Below are 10969 nucleotides of genomic sequence, written 5' to 3' on the forward strand. Positions count from 1 at the left end.
TCAAATTCAAGTTCAATTGTAATCCATTAAGAGGTTCTCAGAATATCGTGATTACAAACAATTTCTCATATACATATATGACCCTTTGATCTTTGACCTGATGACCCTAAAATCTACTCAGTTCATTGGCTCTGCAAGATGTCCTGAGTTAAATAGTAATCCATCTGTCAGTTCTAATGAGAATGCGTTCACAAGTTATTTTTGGATACATATTGAGCCCATGACCTTTGACCTCATGACCCATGAATCTACTCAGTTCATTGGCTCTGCAAGATACATACATGATCGAAATTTGGCAGGAATCCATCAATCTGTTCTAATGAGAATGCGATCACAAGCTATTTTTGCATACATAATGAGCCCTGTGACCTTTGACCTTTGACCTCGTGAACCCAAAATCTATTCAGTTCATCGGCTCTGCAAGATACATACATGACCAAAGTTTGGCAGGAATCCATCGATCGGTTCTTGAGATAATGCGATCACGAGCTCTTTTTGCATACCTAATGAGCCCTGTGACCTGTGACCTTTGACCTTGTGACCCCAAAATCTAATCAGTTCATCGGCTCTGCAAGATACATACAAGACCAAAGTTTGGCAGGAATCCATCAATCGGTTCTTCAGATAACGCGATCACGAGCTGTTTTTGCATACATAATGAGCCCTGTGACCTTTGACCTTTGACCTCGTGACCCCAAAATCTAATCAGTTCATCGGCTCTGCAAGTAACATACATGACCAAAGTTTGGCAGGAATCCATCAATCGGTTCTTCAGATAACGCGATCACGAGAACGGGACGTACGGACGGACGGACGGACGGACGTACGGACGTACGGACGGACGGACGGACAACCCGAAAACATAATGCCTCCGGCTACTTCGTAACGGAGGCATAAAAATAAATAATCGGCTATCAATAAAATAAAGTCACTTTTCTACTCTTCAAACATAAATGACCCAGTCCATTCTTTCTTTTTTTCAAGCATTAGTCTCAACTTGCATAATAAGGTTCATAAGGTTGACCCAATTGCATTAAATAAATACTATTTCACCCTTTACCACCGTGTACTCGGGGAGACCCGAAATCGAGGTAAACTATAGATACAACGAGCAAATAGAACATGTTATTTGCCTGCGTCGTTAGACTGAGGAATAGAGGACTATCAACTATTCGACATTCGCAGCTCTCCCCTGAATGAGGTTAAGAGTTTGAACAAATAAACAGAACCCTAGTCTCATAATACCCACTTAAATACGATGATGATGATGTAAAGAGGGTATTTTTCACCCGACGCGTCTTTTCATCAATAATCTCATAAGAATCTAAAGTTCAACTGTCAAATTCAAAAGAAAAAAGTGGATTGGGCTTTGTGATACATCATCAGGCGCGGATCCAGGATTTCTTAGGGGAGGGGGCCCAACTTTTTTTTTTTTGCCCCCGAAAATTTGAAAATCGCGCCGGCCGAAAAGTCACTCAGTGGGGGTAGGGGGGGGGGGGTAGTGACCACAATTATTTATTTTTTTGGTTCTCGAAAATTTAAAAATTTGCACCCCCCCCCCCCCTCTCTTGAGCGCCAGGGGGGGGGGGGCCAATCCCCCCCAAAAAAGGTAAAAAATCACGTGTTTTTGCATGATTCTTTTTTCTCAAGGGGGGGGGGGGGCGGCCCCCCCCCTCCTGGATCCGCTAATGTACATCATACATGTATATTTACAATTGATTGCAAAACATCTGAGAAGCATTGAGACAAAAGTATAAGTAAACTTTTTAATACACTGTATTACAAACACGAAAGGAGAAACCCCAGTTTAGGAGCGAATCAAACAAAGTTACGGAATACGTTTCGACTTAACTGAGTGGCGCAAAAATCTGAAGTAGATAGGAATTAGGCGATAAAAAGTGGTTAGATGTCTCGTACTCCCCACCCCCAAATCAGTGGCGTAGATTGGATCCAGATAGGGGGCACCGGCATCATGATAAGCCCCGGTCGTACTTGGTGGATGCAATGCAAATTACATCATCTTAATCAAGAACAATGATTAGCATGATTAAGGGGAGGGGTGATGTAGAACTAATATAAGCGTTATATTTCCACTTTCCCTTTCCCCTCTTCCGTCTTTTCCTGATTTTCGCAAATTGATTTTGAGGCACGTGCACCCCTCTCCCCTCGTGTCAACCCCACATAGCTTTACCATAGCCCCAATTCTATCAATGAAAACAGCCGTACACAAATTTAAACTTATAACGACCCCTTTATATATAATGAGCAAGGTTCATTCTCCGATTATCTCAAAATATTGATGTTTTCATTGTAAAAATTTAGGTCAAAGTAGACCCTTTCATTCACTTTTTTGTTTAATTAATGTAGGCCAAAATCCGAAGTCTTTCATTTTATTTGTACCTGTGCTTAGGGAACTGTTAAACAGTGAAGGTAAAATATCATGAATGGTTAAAGTTTTGAATCTTATGGTTGTGGTCAATTGCCCCCGCCCCCGCCCCCTCTCCCACGCAGGGACATGTTTCATTAAAAACTTGTTATCGATTTTTAACGAATGCCTTATTTCTATGACGAATTTGCTCTCAGCTAATCAAATACCACGAAATCAGTAGCTTAGAAGAGTTTTTTTGTATTAAAGTATAGTGCTTAGGGAACTGCTGAACAGTGAAGGTCAAATATCATGAATGGTTATGGTTTTGAAGCTTACGGTTGTGGTCAATTGCTCCCGCCCCCGCCCCCACGCAAGGCCCTGTTTCATTAAAAACTTGTTATCGATAACGAATACTCAATTTCTATGATGAATTTGCTCTCAGCTAATCAAATACCACGAAATCAGTAGCTTAGAAGAGTTTTTTTGTATTAAACTTGTCATCGAGTTTTAAGAGTTGTTATGACACCGGGCCCAGGTCATCTAATTCAGAATAGATTCGTTTATTGTTTGGTCATCCAAGACCTTTACAAAGCAAAAGTCCAATTTTATATCAAGATGATTAATCTTAGTGTTCAGCGGTAAAGGTTTATCCCTGGCCTTAGATACCATCAATATCATTTTTATTGTAAAATTGCCTTTTATATATTTGCATTGTTTATCAGGGACAGGGACCGCGGAGCGCTTTTGAAAGTACGGGGACGGACATGTCTGATCGGCCTGGAGGCTCGGCTCTGGAAGATATTTTCAGGGTGGCGGGGGCCCCCTTGCGTGGGGAGCTCCAGTGGGGTTCCGTTGGGTTTCTGTTGCAGGCAAGGCAAAATACCCTTTTTTCCTATGGGAAAGATCAAACTTTGCATTCTACTATTTAAGTAACGCACTTTGGAAAGTTTATTGTAATGATCATTATACTAATTTGCGTTCTGTAGTTTTATTTTGTTTACCACACCGGCAATTGTAATTACCTTTCTCTGTTCTCTCAATGGGGTTAGAAAGCTTCAAATCGTTAATTTAGGTACCTAAAGGTACTATGTCCCTTTTGCAGCCAACCTCAAATGCTGTAGAACTTTGCAGGAATTATGAATATGTCATGTATGTCCTATCTGTGAAATTTAAACGTTAGCAGTGTCCTCATATTCAAATTATGCAAGGAAACCCGTTTACTTGCTAGACTTCACTGTCAGACACTATTGAGTGACTGACTGGCTTGTTTTCTTCTTTGGTAATAACATACATGAAAAGAGTTGTAAAGGGTACATGAGCATTTGTCTACATCAATAACCCACTTCTTGTGATGGCCAAGATTAAACTGATTGAATCTTTGCGCAGCATAAAATGTATGACAATTCGGTACAATTGTCTGAAAATCAAGACTATTACTTTCGGGCTCTATAGCCCTAAAGTTGATTTGACAACTAATAGTCGTTATTTTCCCACTTGAAGACATTTTCAAGCCCCACCTTTTTTAGGGAAGTTCTAAATTAATATTATCTTTCAAATGCAGTTGGAATTTAACTTTTTCATTTTTTGGGCCTGCAAATGGGACATAGTACCTTTAACCTAAAACTAATTATTGTAAACGAACATTCTTTTATCGCGGATCGAAATTGTATAATGAATTACCGATTAACTTATGCCTCGGTCACAAACGCCATTACGAACAGCTACGTACGCCGTACGAACGATTTTCAGACAATGGAAATTCGGAAAGACAATGGGAAAACAGGGAACCTTTGTGACCTTAGCATTACGTAGACCGAACACACTCAATCTATTTCGGCATGGACTAAATGAATGGATAGCAGATTTTGATGTATAAACTTTTGGTGTGAACGGGGAGGGGAAGGGATGGTAACAGTCGTATCCATAATGTGATATAGAGGGTTTGGGAGTGTTTTTTTTTATAGATATGTTTAATTATTTCTGGACCTCTAGGAAGAACAGAGCCATTTTGATAATGGCTCTGAATAGAGCATTCCAGCCGTTTTTAATTCTTGATTCGTATTGTATTTGTAAATCGAGAGTGTTATGGTAGGCAAATCTGAAAATGAATGGAACATTTACAAAAAAAGATGAAAGTCGTAATCCAGACACCAACATCAGATAATTCCTGCTTAGTTTGTATCGTTCATAGCGGCGGGGAAGAGCGACAAAAGAAGAGTAAACAATAAACAATGTTGTTCTGCTTAAAGATAAGTATAAAAATACATACGTAAAATATATTTCAAGAAAATGTAATAATCTAAGATCACCCATTCTTCGTCACTTCGACATTGTAAAATGCACTCTCCTAAACATAAACAAAAGTTCCTTGATTGCAACTGAATCAGTTGCAATCAAGGAACGAACATATAACTGATACCACTCGATAATACTGATAAACGCCTTCTGTCTCCATTTCCTTGAAATGCCCAATGACATACCTCAGTTTGAAGTTTGGTGAAATCCTTGGTTTAAGTCAACAGCGACGCCCTTGAACCTCCTTATAGACCCGTCTGATCAAGACAAGTACCTCTGCAAGCAGTTGGTATTCCAAATCTGACGATTCCCCACTATTCGTCTGGCGTCGTTCTACCGTTCGACGACGCCTACAGTTTGCACTTGATTAAATACTTGTTCCAATAACATTCGAATTCGATTCACATAAATGTTTCTTGATCATTCAACTTGAACTTCTTTTGATTAGCACGGTTTTCTCTTTTTACAAGTTTCTGTAGACTTTATCCGAAGATAGTAGGCCGTGACACGAGTGTATGCCAGCTCGTGCGTGAGGTTAACTTCGCCCACATTGGTACGTGTCACTGTGTGCTTTGGCTGTATCAAAAGAAGAAAGAATATTGGTAGCTCGCAATTTGACTCTTGAACCAACGTATTTATGAATGCTTGCTTAAAGGTTAAGACCAGTTATGGTCATGCGATTGCATTGTGAAAGAAACGTTGTGGAATCGATCAGAAAATGTTGATCATCTAGCATCTAGCATCTGCAAGGTTCTGGAATCATCAAAATGATAAGAAATTTGGCCCATTCTTCGTAAAGTTACAAGCACTATACACAGAAAGATGTATATGGGACTACCCTATATCTCTCACAGACCATGAGAGAAACATATTTACCAAATATATGAATTAGAAGGCGGTTACCCGGCAAATTTTTTATCATCATGTATTAGTCAAAACATATTCTTTCACATGATTGGTAATGAGAGCTTCCATTTCATTTTTTGAAATTGGGGCGTTTCCAATACTGGTCTTTACCTTTAATCCCAAATCGGGAAAGGGAGAAAGAGAGAGAGAGAGAGAGAGAGAGAGAGAGAGAGAAAGAGGGGAAGGAAGAGAGAGAGAGAGAGAGAGAGAGAGGGAGGGAGAGAGAGAGAGAGAGGGAGAGAGAGAGAGAAAGAGAGAGGGAGAGAGAGAGAGAGAGAAAACCAAACATGTGAGTATTTACACAAGCGATGCTCTTTATGGTAGAAAACAATCCCCAGAGTTCGGAAACATACAACTATAAACGTACTCGAGTACTATGTAGTTTAGGTACAGTCAGTGGAAGGGGGCGTCAGGGCTGTGATCGTACGGAATGGATTATGTGAGGGAAGGGGGCGGGTTTAGAAGGGATCGTATCATATTTACGCGTGCTCAACCCCCCCCCCCCTTTCCCCGTCCCCCTTCTTCCATCAATTTTTTCTCTCTCTCCTTCTTACACATTTCCCTCTTTATTTCCAACTCTGTCCCACTCTTCGGCCCCCTCTCTTTCTCTCTCTCTCTCTCTCTCTCTCTCTCTCTCTCTCTCTCAATCTCCGAAGCCAGTGAGAAACATGCAGTAGAAGTGAGAGAGAAAGAGAGAGATAGAGAGAGAGAGACAGACAGAAAGAGAGAGAGAGAGAGAGAGAGAGAGAGAGAGAGATGGACAAACATAGAAAATAGAAAGATAATGAAAGTGCAGAGGAGATAAAACGATTCCCTCCCATCCCCACCTCTTATCAACACTCAAATCGAATTCTATCCTTCGTGTAAGACCGATTGCCCCCCCCCCCCCTCTCGCTTCTGGGGCTCCCCTCAATTTCTGGACGCACCTCCCCCCCCCCCCCCCACCTTGATACAGAGCCTGTTTAATCTCAACTCCATCAACCAGTAAATGCTATCCTATTCCATCAATCGTATAACTACACCATAAACAGCCTCTGATGAACTAATACTTCAACAAGCTCTGCTTCTATTTAGTTTCTCCATTCTCGTGTCATTACTATTATACTTGTCTTGTTTCATTATATATATATATTTTTTTTTTTTGGGGGGGGGCGGGTAATATATTTATATAAAATTGCAAATGCCATTGTAATTTCATTGCATTATGTTGTGTATGAGAAATAAAATCATTTGAACCTTGAATCTTAATAATATAACCTTTACGACTGATTATGTTACATATAGACACAATGGATCGTAAGATACGATTACTTGCAGCAGGATTGGACGTTTTATAATGTTACAGGGCTAAAGTCTGATCCAGTTGGACTAGCACATCACCGGGTACGCGTTTTATATTTTGTTGTATATATGTATTGATTTATTATTTATATATGTATATTTTTTTTAGGGGGGGGGGGGGGGGTAACACGTATTATTAAAATAAAAACACCAAATACTACCAATCAACGTTACCCTTATTCCTCAGTCACACCGCCATTGATTCCAAACCAACTGGTTTGCGGCTATTAGGATAATTGAAGGTTTTTATTATCTGTATTATTCATACCTTTGAAGTAGGCAAAAAGTTATACAAAACTTATTAGACCCTCGGCATCGGCTGGTGGGTTACTCTTGAATTAGGCGTTGTACAGTTATGGATGAACATGGACAGTTGAATAGTTCATCAGGATTACACTTGTCCTTCTTCAGTGACCAGTACTTGTCAAGATTTGATTTGAAAGAATTGAGTGATGGACTTTCTGCTACATATGATGGAAGACCATTCCATTCGTTTACTACTCTCTGTGAAAAACAGCTCTGCCTCAATCTAGATTTTACGTGTTTCTTTTGTAGTTTGAACTGGGGACCTTACTGTGACAGTGGTACGATGAAAGAAATTAGCTGACTGGAGGTCATCAATTCCATGCCTTATCCTATAGACCTGTAGCAAATTTAGTTGCTCTAGCCGTAACGTATTGTTACTACTACTAATATTAATGATAATAATACTAACCATAATAACAAGGCCTAGTAGAAGTATTATTTATAGGTCTAGTATCATTATGTTATTCAGCATTTCAAGAAAGTACATACAGCAAGATAGTACACCGTCAAGAAAATGAATAATGGATGTATAACCGTACTTGGAAATGGAGAACGTAAAAATAATTACTGTAGCCCTCAGGCCTTAGAAGCTAAGGGCTGATGTTGGTCTGGTGTCGGTCTCTTTGGTCTGGTGTCAGTCTGTAAGATCTCTTTGGTCTGGTGTCGGTCTGGTGTCGGTCTGGTGTCGGTGTATTTGGTTTAATGTCGGTCTGGTGCGACCTCTTTGATCAGGTGTCGGTCTCTTTAGTCTGGTGTCGGTCTCTTTGGTCTCTTTGGTCAGTGTCGGTCCCTTTGGTCTGGTATCGGTCTGGTGTCGGTGTCTTTGGTCTAATGTCAGTCTGGTGTCGGTCTCTTTGGTCTCTTTGGTCAGGTGTCGGTCTCTGGTCTCTTTGGTCTGGTGTCGGTCTGGTGTCGGTGTCTTTGGTCTAATGTCAGCCTGGTGCGACCTCTTTGGTCACGTGTCGGTCTGTTTGGTCTCTTTGGTCTGGTGTCGTTTGGTCTCTTTGGTCTGGTGTCGGTCTCTTTGGTCTGGTGTCGGTCTGGTGTCAGTCTCTTTGGTCTCTTTGGTCAGGTGTCGGTCTCTTTGGTCTGGTGTCGGTCTGGTGTCGGTTTATTTGGTCTAGTGTTTGTCTGGTGTCGATCTCTTTGGTATGGTGTCGGTTTATTTGGTCTGGTGTTGGGTATGGTGTCGATCTCTTTGGTCTGGTGTCGGTTTATTTGGTCTGGTGTTGGTCTGGTGTCGATCTCTTTGGTCTGGTGTCGGTTTATTTGGTCTGGTGTTGGTCTGGTGTCGATCTCTTTGGTCTGATGTCGGTCAGCTGTCGGTCTCTTGTCGGTCCTCTGTCGGTCTCTTTGGTGTGACTGAGGTATCACACAGTTTATAGAACAAGGTAAGCGAGGAAATCAATACATGTACACAAAACTTTGTTCACAATAATAATAATACAATATGTATAAGTTTTATTTTATTTTTCTGCGATTGTAAAGAGTACTAAAATTGTTTTATATGAAACACCACTGATTCAAGGCCTGAAGTTGATTGTCCTAAATTATGTACATGCAAATTCATCCATATCTAAAACAACGAATTATTTCAAGTACCAGATAATCTTACGGCACTTTGTATTTACAAGAGTTACTCATACGATTTTTTATATCAGAATGTCATTAGAAATATACATAGTATTGAGCCATGATATGATTGCCGAGACACTTAAAATCATTTTGTGGCAGGGACAAACTTTACTCTTCAATCCCTTTCTTTTAAAGCTCATCTGTACTAGGGTACAGGAGGGATTAGACTACCCTGCAAGGTCACTGGACAGGTGGTTATCTCATCAAATCAGCTCTCAATTAACATAAGAAAAAGAGGATCATGGGGGAACAATGGTCACCAACTATGCATTGTTTGTTGTATAGAGGGCGCAAGAAGCTATAAGTAGTGCAGTGGGCCTTTAAAATACAACCAAAGGAGGTTAATCTTTTAAAACCGCTTAATATTATCTTTAAAGATACTGTGTTCCTTTTACAGCCAACATCAAATTCTGCAGAACTTTGCAGGAATTATAAATATGGCATGTATGTCCTCTCTGTGAAATTTAAACGTTAGCAGTGTCCTAATATTCAAATTATGCAAGGAAACCCGTTTACTTGCTAGACTTCACTGTCAGACACTATTGAGTGTCTGATTGGCTTATGCCATCTTTGGTAATAACATACATAAAATGAGCTGTAACATGGTACATGAGCATTTTGTCTACATCAATAACCCACTTCTCGTAACGGCCAAAATTAAACTGATTGATCTTTGCGCAGCATAAAACGTACGACCATTCGGTGCAATGGTCTGAAAAATCAGACTATTACTTACTGGCTCTATAGCTCCTAAGTCGATTCAACAACTAATAGTCGTTATTTTCCCACTTAAAGACATTTTCAAGCCCCCCCCCCCCCTTTTTTTTTAGGGAAGTTCTAAATTAGTATTGTCTTTCAAATGCCGTTGGAAATTAATCTTTTCATTTTGTTGGCCTGCAAATGGGACATAGTACCTTTAATGTTACTACATGTTTACCAAAATTCAAATGGCAGAACCGCGATATTACTTCGCAAGATTATACGAAAATAAACACCTTTCTTGTATTTACAACAATTTCATACACTATGACAGAGTTCATGCACGCATGCAGCTTATTTCCCATTCATTTGGCCAAATGGACCATTAACTAAAACGAGATTGCGAACAAAAGAGGGCAATCCTCTTAATACAATTAAGGTGCTGACAAATCTGCTCTTGAAGAGTCCATTCACTACTTTGAAAAATTATTAAAAAGAAGAAGAATGAGAGTCACCAATCATGGAAATAAAAGGTGATTATTGGGGACGATTATAATAGGTCACGCTCTAAATATTTTCCGTGTTTAGCGAGTAGGAGTTGTTATGTTCAAACAACAGAATATTAGCGTGTACACTATTCATCTCAATAGACCAGTCCGGAGAAAGCACGTTACCAATGACCCCCAAATGAAATAATTATCCAAAGAAATTTTTAACAAGGAGAAGTCCCACTAATCACTGTCAAAGTGATGAAGGTGCTTCATGAATACCTTTTATTTGCCCTCTTTGAAAGGAAAACACAAAATTTAAAGTCGATGCATGAATTAATACCAATACCATAACTTTTATACACACTTATCATTAGTTTCGATGGCTTTTACAGTTTTCTACAAACTTAATGACCTGTGTCTGCCCATGCGCAGCAACTATACCCGAACTGGCTTATGCACAATGATATAAATATGAAACATGACTGTATGAAAAAATTTCGTCTGCATGGCACTGAATTGTAACTACATAATAAAACAGTATCTTGATTTGATTTTAACATGATATATGTACAATTGAAGCTATACATTATTTAATACTCCCGATTCGATTGAATTAAAAGAAAGAATGATTATATTGATATACAACCCGTTTCAATTATGGACATTTCGTCTTAAAAATACGAATTGCCTCTTTTGAACAAAAAACATGTAAAGATCACGTGATCGAGCCAAGAAATGGTCGAAATTGAAACGATAATTTAATAGTAAGACACTAATAAAAACAATTACACACAACTTGTAAATCAAAATCACACATATCGAACATGTAATTTAAAGCAGTGTACAGTGTTGATAAAATACGGATTATAAAAGAATTAGATTTTCCTTATTTTTTATTGCTTTTAAAGGTACTATGTCCCTTTTGCGG

At 39.4% G+C, this 10969-nt stretch overlaps 1 protein-coding gene across 1 annotated transcript in view; it reads right to left on the reverse strand.

Annotated features, from left to right (window-relative positions):
• LOC115918021 (solute carrier family 23 member 1-like) overlaps window positions 1-5040 on the reverse strand; it is a 31754-nt gene extending 26714 nt beyond the window's left edge. Inside the window, exon 1 of the mRNA XM_030990360.1 lies at window positions 4849-5040. The gene's annotated coding sequence lies outside the window, so the exon portion shown is untranslated. The remainder of the gene's footprint in view (window positions 1-4848) is intronic.
• Between the last annotated feature and the right edge of the window lie 5929 nt (window positions 5041-10969).

Source organism: Strongylocentrotus purpuratus, unplaced genomic scaffold, assembly GCF_000002235.5.
Source record: "Strongylocentrotus purpuratus isolate Spur 01 unplaced genomic scaffold, Spur_5.0 spur5_scaffold_19, whole genome shotgun sequence".
Classification (NCBI taxonomy): Eukaryota; Metazoa; Echinodermata; class Echinoidea; order Camarodonta; family Strongylocentrotidae; genus Strongylocentrotus; species Strongylocentrotus purpuratus.